We start from the raw sequence: 9,907 nt of genomic DNA on the forward strand, positions 1-9,907 counted from the left end.
TTTGGTTACTACATGATTCCATATGTGTTATTTCATAGTTTTGATGTCTTCACTATTATTCTACAATGTAGAAAATTGTAAAAAAATATATATATATTATTAAAAAAAATATATATCTATACTAAAGAAAAACCCTTGAATGAGTAAGTGTGTCCAAACTTTTGACTGGTAGTGTATGTCACTGTGAACTGTGTAGCTGCTTTGGATAAAAGGGTCTGCAAAAAAAGAGTATCACAATTAACTAATCCTTTGGTAAAGGGGAAATCCCAAACTGTCAGAGTGGCACATTCCTCTAGGGTAGAGTTGGGGGAGGGGCACATGCAGCCCCAGTGCTGTCAGTCTGTATGGCAGCAGGACAGGCTGTACTGTAATGCATTGTCAGATGTTAGGCCAGCCCAGAGGTATAAACGGTGTCAGGTGATGGGCCAGCCCAGAGGTATAAACGGTGTCAGATGTTAGGCCAGCCCAGAGGTATAAACGGTGTCAGATGTTAGGCCAGCCCAGAGGTATAAACGGTGTCAGGTGATGGGCCAGCCCAGAGGTATAAACGGTGTCAGATGTTGGGCCAGCCGAGAGGTATAAACGGTGTCAGGTGATGACAGAGGTATAAACGGTGTCAGGTGATGACAGAGGTATAAACGGTGTCAGGTGATGACAGAGGTATAAACGGTGTCAGGTGATGACAGAGGTATAAACGGTGTCAGGTGATGACAGAGGCATAAACGGTGTCAGGTGATGACAGAGGTATAAACGGTGTCAGGTGATGACAGAGGTATAAATGGTGTCAGGTGATGACAGAGGCATAAACGGTGTCAGGTGATGACAGAGGCACATCAGCCATCAGCAGTGAATGTGTGTAAACACAATGCCCTTATCTATCACCATGTTGGGAAAACCACACTGAGGATTGCCAATAGTCTCATATGATTTGATTTCTCCTTGTTGTTTTGTTAAAGGGAATAATATAGTAGACCAGCTAGTGACCTTTGAATCAACAAACTGAAATGCCCTAATCAAGAATTGATTAATATAGATTGAAACAATTATCAATATATGAACTGCATTAACCCAGGGTTGAACAACCTTATGCCTGTATAAATGTTGCAGATGTTTTGATTGTTCAGTATTTCTTCTCAGTACTCTCAGTAATCAATCATAATATGCTCTCTAAATAAGCTTGTTTTTATCTCTCTGGGTAATTCCCATGTGTTAGTTAGAGGTTGGTAGTTTAATGAATGAGGCGTTGACCTCATTAAGATGTTTGTGGAGATAGGAGGACCTCTTTTTTTCATCTTTTTTTAGGGGATAGATCAGCTATGAAATTAGCAGATATAATTGAAGTCTGTCAAATAACATTACTTGCGTAATTTCTAATACCATTTTGGATATTTTGTATATTTTTACGTATTTGTATTATTACCTACCCCCTCTCTCTTGGTTGGAGGACTTGGTGGAAAACATATAAATTCAATATATACATATATCACATGAGACATAACAACCAATGTTACATGTGAATCAAACAATCAGAATTGACTCCACATACATAGCGTGTAGAAGCAGAAATGTTACCAGTGAAGTAAAGCTGCCCTTCAGACCTGATGTCTCCCTTTACATTGACTTAGAGTAGGCTTGTGCACCATGAACGCCAAACACCCATGTAAAATAACGGTAACACTCATTAAAAACCACGACTCCAATTCCATAAGAGGTTTGGGACAAGACAAGACAAGACAAGTGTTTGGTAATATTTTCCAAATAAAATATTTCACTGGTTTCTTTGTTCTTATGGAAGAAGGCAGGCAAGCGTTCCCATTTACAAAATAAATTCCTAATGCCTTTTCTTTAATCCTCAAATCCCTAACTTGTAGATCACTGGCAGATTGTACTATAGGGATTTGGGGGCGGTGGGGACAGGCTGGGATGGAAGGAGTGTATCATACGTTTTCACCCTTATTCCTGTCACCCCCTAGGTGGCTACTCTATGGCCCCTAATCATGTAAATATTACTGAACAAAAATGTAAATGCAACATGTAAAGTGTTGGTCCCATGTTTCATGAGCTGAAAGAAAATATCCCAGAAATGTTCCAAACGCAGAAAAAGCTTATTGCGCTCAAATTTTCTGCACAAATGTGTTTACATCCCTGTTAGCGAGCATTTCTCCTTTGCGAAGATAATCCATCCACCTGACATGTGTGGCATATCAAGAAGTTGATTAAACAGCATGATCATTACACAGGTTCACCTTGTGCTAGGGACAATAAAAGGACACTCAAAAAATGTGCAGTTTTGTCACACAACGCAATACCACAAATGTCTCAAGTTTTGAGGGAGCGTGCAATTGGCATGCTGACTGCAGGAATGTCCACCAGAGTTGTTGCCAGATAATTTCTTGTTCATTTCTCTACCATAAGCCGCCTCCAACGTCGTTTTAGAGAATATGGCAGTACATCCAACCAGCCTCACAACCGCAGACTAAGTGTAACCACACCAGCCCAGGACCTCCACATCCGGCTTCTTCACCTGCGGGATGTTCTGAGACCAGCCACGCGGACAGCTGATGAAACTGAGGAGTATTTCTGTCTGTAATAAAGCCCTTTTGTGGGGTAAAACTCATTCTGATTGGCTGGGCCTGGCTCCCAAGTGGGTGGACCTGGCTCCCAAGTGGGTGGGCCTATGCCCTCTGAGGCCCACCCATGGCTGCGCCACTGCCCAGTCATTTGAAATCCATAGATTAGGGCCTAATTTATTTATTTCAATTGACTGATTTCCTTATATGAACTGTAACTCAGTAAAATCGTTGAAATTGTTGCATGTTGCGTTTTTTGGTTCAGTATATACAGTGAGGGAAAAAAGTATTTGATCCCCTGCTGATTTTGTACGTTTGCCCACTGACAAAGAAATGATCAGTCTATAATTTTAATGGTAGGTTTATTTGAACAGTGAGAGACAGAATAACAACAAAAAAATCCAGAAAAACGCATGTCATAAATGTTATAAATTGATTTGCATTTTAATGAGGGAAATAGGTATTTGAGCCCCTCTCAATCAGAAAAATTTCTGGCTCCCAGGTGTCCTTTATACAGGTAACGAACTGAGATTATGAGCACACTCTTAAAGGGAGTGCTCCTAATATTTACATTTTAGTCATTTAGCAGACGCTCTTATCCAGAGCGACTTACATGAGCAATTAGGGTTAAGTGCCTTGCTCAAGGGCACATCGACAGATTTTTCACCTAGTCGGCTCGGGGATTAGAACCAGCAACCTTTCGGTTACTGGCACAACGCTCTTAACCACTAAGCTACCTGCCGCCCTGTAATCTCAGCTTGTTACCTGTATAAAAGACACCTGTCCACAGAAGCAATCAATCAATCAGATTCCAAACTCTCCACCATGGCCAAGACCAAACAGCTCTCCAAGGATGTCAGGGACAAGATTGTAGACCTACACAAGGCTGGATGGGCTATAAGACCATCGCCAAGCAGCTTGGTGAGAAGGTGACAACAGTTGGTGCAATTATTCGCAAATGGAAGAAACACAAAATAACTGTCAATCTCCCTCGGCCTGGGGCTCCATGCAAGATCTCACCTCGTGGAGTTGCAATGATCATGAGAACGGTGAGGAATCAGCCCAGAACTACACGGGAGGATCTTGTCAATGATCTCAAGGCAGCTGGGACCATAGTCACCAAGAAAACAATTGGTAACACACTACGCCGTGAAGGACTGAAATGCTGCAGCGCCCGCAAGGTCCCCCTGCTCAAGAAAGCACATATACATGCCCGTCTGAAGTATGCCAATGAACATCTGAATGATTCAGAGGAGAACTGGGTGAAAGTGTTGTGGTCAGATGAGACCAAAATCGAGCTCTTTGGCATCAACTCAACTTGCCGTGTTTAGGAGGAGGAATGCTGCCTATGACCCCAAGAACACCATCCCCACCATCAAACATGAAGGTGGAAACATTATGCTTTGGGGGTGTTTTTCTGCTAAGGGGACAGGACAACTTCACCGCATCAAAGGGACGATGGACGGGGCCAAGTCTCGTCAAATCTTGCGTGAGAACTTCCTTCCCTCAGCCAGGGCATTGAAAATGGGTCGTGGATGGGTATTCAAGCATGACAATGACCCAAAACACATGGCCAAGGCAACAAAGGAGTGGCTCAAGAAGAAGCACATTAAGGTCCTGGAGTGGCCTAGCCAGTCTCCAGACCTTAATCCCACAGAAAATCTGTGGAGGGAGCTGAAGGTTCGAGTTTCCAAACGTCAGCCTCGAAACCTTAATGACTTGGAGAAGATCTGCAAAGAGGAGTGGGACAAAATCCCTCCTGAGATGTGTGCAAACCTGGTGGCCAACTACAAGATACGTCTGACCTCTGTGATTGCCAACAAGGGTTTTGCCACCAAGTACTAAGTCATGTTTTGCAGAGGGGTCAAATACTTATTTCCCTCATTAAAATGCAAATCAATTTATAACATTTTTGACATGCGTTTTTTTCTGGATTTTTTTGTTGTTATTCTGTCTCTCACTGTTCAAATAAACCTACCATTAAAATTATAGACTGATCATTTCTTTGTCAGTGGCCAAACGTACAAAATCAGCAGGGGATCAAATACTTTTTTCCCTCACTGTATTGTCTATACAACTTGGTTTGCCTGTGTACACAATTTATTACAATCTTGTTATGGAAATATAACCGCTTTTTAAAACAGAATATCATGGAATACACATAATAAGAGATACATGAGTCAGCAGGTTTCATGTTTCATTCACCCATTGTATGTAAATGATGACTGTGATTGGCTTGGCTGCAGTGAGGAGTACACTACTAATGATGGAGGGCTCCCAACACAGATTCCTTGTTGTGTTGGATCGATCAGATGCCCCGCGGGCCTGGAGTGATTACTACCCTGTCACAATGTCAACTCATTCATCAGCAACTACATCCCTCTGCCCTGTGGAAACCTGCATGGGCAGCACAACTGCCCAAACACCAAGCCTATTTAGATTGATAGTTCTCTAACAAAAGCTTTGGGACCTAGTCTGATTGGTATTAAAGTAACGTTTTACTTAAATTTGGGTTAATAGTGTCATTGTCCTTATATGTTTAACATTCTGCATTTAGGCCTGAAACGTACTTGTGGTGGGTGTAGTGGTGTGACCATGAATAGGCCATGCACTGTCATGGAGTCAATTTCAGGCATTAGAGAAAGATTTAGGCCATTAGAGAGAATTTAAACATGACGAAGCAGCAAGAGAGCTTGCGAGAAAAAGAGATAGTAACAGCTGTGAGTGTGAATTTGACCACCCTGTGATGCTGTGCAGGCTGGACGTGCATTTAGTATCTGCTAACAACGCTCCACCTCCCCACACCTCTGTTGCTTTTATGGAAATGCCACGGGTGCCAGAAGACAGGCCTCATCGCCTCACCACCCACTCTCTCCCTGGCACTGGCAGCTCCTGCCCCGTCTCTAGCACCGACAATACCCACCTCTTGACCCATCTCTCCCTGTTCAGCTCCAGGCTCAGTTCCAGCCCCGATCGACACACTACCCACCTCCTGACCCATCTCTCCTCCCGGTACATTTTCTAGCCCATCTATCCCCGTTCAGCCTGGGCCCTATACTAGTCCAACACCACCACACTGCCCAGCAGTAACCACTCTACACCTCACAGGAGAGGTAAAGAGGACATGCTATTCACTCACCTTGCTTGAACTTAGCTGGCTACTAAGCTGTACACAAAGCTCCGTAGAGATGAAGGATAAGAAATGTGCTGCACAGCAGTCTTGCACACATATAGTAATTGAGTGATTGTAAACTGAAAATCCCTATGCTATGTTATAGCGTTGTTACCCGATAAGGCTATATTCGGTATGACCTGGTTGATTTAAGATAGCTATAACCTGAATGACATATAACCTGAATGACATTCTCAACAACTGTATTAGCCTACCTTTTAAACCACCAGATAATGAAGCAGTCCACAGCTGTATAAAGTGTAGACCTACAGGCCACATAGAAATGAAAAAAAAGGGCCAGCCCCCGTTGATTATGATTTGCCGCAATAGAATCTTTGTTTTAATTCTTTTTCATAGCAACATATCTTAATAGATCACACACTGGCATAGACCTACAGGCCAACAAACAAAGTCCTGTGCCTCGTCAGTAGGTTGGGTTACTGTTACCGTGCTGTAAGGCAGGCTATTTATTAGAGGTGCTACTCATTGTCTATGCAACCAACAGCTCTATTTATGTCAGTAGGACCAGGTGCCTGCCATGTACAGCATGATCTCATTAAAAAGATATGTGCTACGCAGCTAACAGAGAAGGAATGATTTATGGTCATAACATGGACGTGTGCAGATGTACAGTACGGTAGTCAATTCTGTTAAGGCTGCCTGTCAATGATGTCCTCGGACACCCTAATGCAAACTCACTATCCTGTCGTTGGTCGACACTAACAACAGGCCATACAGAGGAGAGTTGGGAATCAGGCAGGGTTGTCTCTGTCAGAGCCTCTGCGTGTGGCTATGGTACCTATCCTCTTCTCACCTCATCCCACCTGAATTGTCGCTCTCAGTCAGAGTGCTGAAGGAAATGTGCAGCATTGACTTATAACATGATAGAGGGGTTGTGTCAGTAGAGAGAAGGCCTAGAGGAGGAGCTGAGGCCTGAGGTGAGGGAGATTAAAGGGATCACACTGTACCAGGGAGGGGAAGAATGCCATGACAACAGGTAGACAGGAAGCATCAGCCAGTGGCATAGACATATAGGGCAATGTACCACTGATTCTCATGCCCTTAAAATCACTTCAAAATGTCAGAAGGGTGGCATAATGGCCGCTATGGTGTTCGTGAATGTGAATAGGAAGCACATTGGGAACGTGAATAAGAAGCACATTGGGAATGTGAATAAGAAGCACATTGGGAATGTGAATAGGAAGCACATTGGGAACGTGAATAGGAAGCACATTGGGAATGTGAATAGGAAGCACATTGGGAATGTGAATAGGAAGCACATTGGGAACGTGAATAGGAAGCACATTGGGAATGTGAATAGGAAACACATTGTGAATGTGAATAGGAAGCACATTGTGACTGTGAAAAGGAAGAACATTGGGAACGTGAATAGGAAGAACATTGGGAACGTGAATAGGAAGAACATTGGGAACGTGAATAGGAAGCACATTGGGAACGTGAATAGGAAGCACATTGGGAACGTGAATAGGAAGCACATTGGGAACGTGAATAGGAAGAACATTGGGAATGTGAATAGGAAGCACATTGGGAATGTGAATAGGAAGCACATTGGGAATGTGAATAGGAAGCACATTGTGAATATGAATAGGAAGCACATTGGGAATGTGAATAGGAAGCACATTGGGAATGTGAATAGGAAGAACATTGGGAATGTGAATAGGAAGCACATTGGGAATGTGAATAGGAAGCACATTGGGAATGTGTATAGGAAGCACATTGTGAATGTGAATAGGAAGCACATTGGGAATGTGAATAGGAAGCACATTGGGAACGTGAATAGGAAGCACATTGTGAATGTGAATAGGAAGGACATTGGGAATGTACATTGGGAATGTGAATAGGAAGCACATTGGGAATGTGAATAGGAAGCACATTGTGAATGTGAATAGGAAGCACATTGGGAATGTGAATAGGAAGGACATTGGGAATGTGAATAGGAAGAACATTGTGAATGTGAATAGGAAGCACATTGTGAATGTGAATAGGAAGAACATTGGGAATGTGAATAGGAAGCACATTGGGAATGTGAATAGGAAGAACATTGGGAATGTGAATAGGAAGCACATTGGGAACGTGAATAGGAAGCACATTGGGACATTTAATTTCATACTTTGTGGTTTCAGTATAAACAATGGTTTGTTTTCTCATAAACAAATATGGGAGAGCTCAATTTATGAACCCATGTTGATTTTTGTTTACCACAATCCCTATAGATCAACTCAATATTACAACATACTGCATGTAATTGTAACCTAGTCACTTCTCAACCATTTCAATTGACAGCCATAATCTCTCACATAATCACTGGCTATTGTCATGAGGGTAACTTGTTGTTCCACATGGGCCTGAACTTACTGTGAGCAAATGGCCCCTTCAAGTCACTGCAATGTTCTCACATTGCAAATTATCAGCTAATCGGCTAATTAAAGTAGTTGGTGCATAAATTGCCTTTTTAATTATACCAACCTAACAATGCCTCAGTGCCAGTATCCCTCCTAATCACACACTAATGGTTGTGTGTCGCCTGGAAAACTAAGTACACAGCAAGTCACCGGAATTACAGCAGATAAGCACTTGTCAAACAACCAGTTAGGGACAATCCAATGATATGGGAATGCCTATCTTCTTACAGAAATGCTTAGGCTATGCCAGTGTAGCAGCAACATTTAGGTGATTACATGTACGCTAACCATTTCAGCATACTGTCAACAGGTATGGATTGTAAATGTCATAAAAATGACTTTGTATTGCATTGTTGAGAATAAATGTATCACTCTAGTGTGCCAACTAGCAGTTTGGCTGTAATCGCAGGCACCAGGGACGGCCTGTTCAATAGGGCGATATGGGCGACGCACTGCCAAACGGGAAAAGGAAGGGATTTTTTTTCTAATCAATTATATCACGGCAACAGTAGTTATCAGTGTTGTAATCTATACGTCTGATCTGCCACAGTGCCACACTGCCACTAAATGTCGAATCAGGCTAAAGTCGTGCTTCAAATGGCTCCACCCCCTTTTGGGGCGATTTCAGTCAGATTGAAAATCGCCCAGAACTTCTGTCATAGACTCCCATGTAAAATCTATTTTTTTCAAATTTCAGAGCCTTCAGTACAATCTCAATGGGTGTCTGTGGGCTTGCACTTACGCGCTTTCGTCATACGTTACGTAACCATGAACGTAACTGAGAAAAGAGTGGATTGTTTGAAAGAAGTTCCTTTTTGTCGGCGAACAAATGAAGATAAATTGGCAACGAAACAATTAGGACCTCCCAGACCAAATTTAATAATTCAACAGGTTTCTACTAAAGGCGGAAAGTCCTACACCCGAGGATTTTCCAAAAATTGGTACGAACGAAAAAAGACATTGCCACTCACTCAACTGGATGACGAGGGATACAGGCTAGCTGTCCGCCGCCACAACGATGAGGTTAGTGTTGATAATCACAAGTTTACTGGATGTGGATATGGTGTAATAAAGGCAGTTTATTCAGAGGTAAATATATCTGGAATCGCGTTCACGGACCCGTTCGTCAAACTCTTAAAAATGAACTTGGGCTGGGAATTGCCAGGAACCTCACGATAAGATATATGCATCAGCATTGCGAGTCTCATGATTCTATACGTATTGCGATTCGATACTGTGATTTTATTGCGCACCATATGTCTGTTGCAGAGGGATCAGAAAGCCATGAGAACGAGTTTTGATCAGTCATGGAAATAAAAGTGCTGAAAACAAATTGGCTCCCAATGTGAAAAGATTGAGAACAAGCTATGAAGGAACAATAATGGTGTTTTGGTGCAGGTACAGCCAACTAGCGCTAAAATATTGCGATATTGTCAATACAGTATATCGTAAAGTATCACTATGTAACTCGATTTCTTTCACCCCAATCCCTCAAATTAACGGTAAATAACTGAATTGTTTGCCCCACATTTAGCTAAGATGATTAGCTAGCCAGCTAAAATGTTTTAGTTAGTTAGCAGTCGCATCTACAATAGTTTACTGTCAATAACATGTCTCCAAAAATGACGTGGTGTCTCCAATTGTGTTGACATTTTACAATTGCAATGCGCATCCATGAGTATCCACTTTCTGTAGCTCAGCTGGTAGAGCATGGTGCTTGTAACGCCAAGGTAGTGGGTTCG

Source organism: Coregonus lavaretus (genome assembly GCF_964263955.1).
Source record: "Coregonus lavaretus genome assembly, chromosome: 5".
Classification (NCBI taxonomy): domain Eukaryota; kingdom Metazoa; phylum Chordata; class Actinopteri; order Salmoniformes; family Salmonidae; genus Coregonus; species Coregonus lavaretus.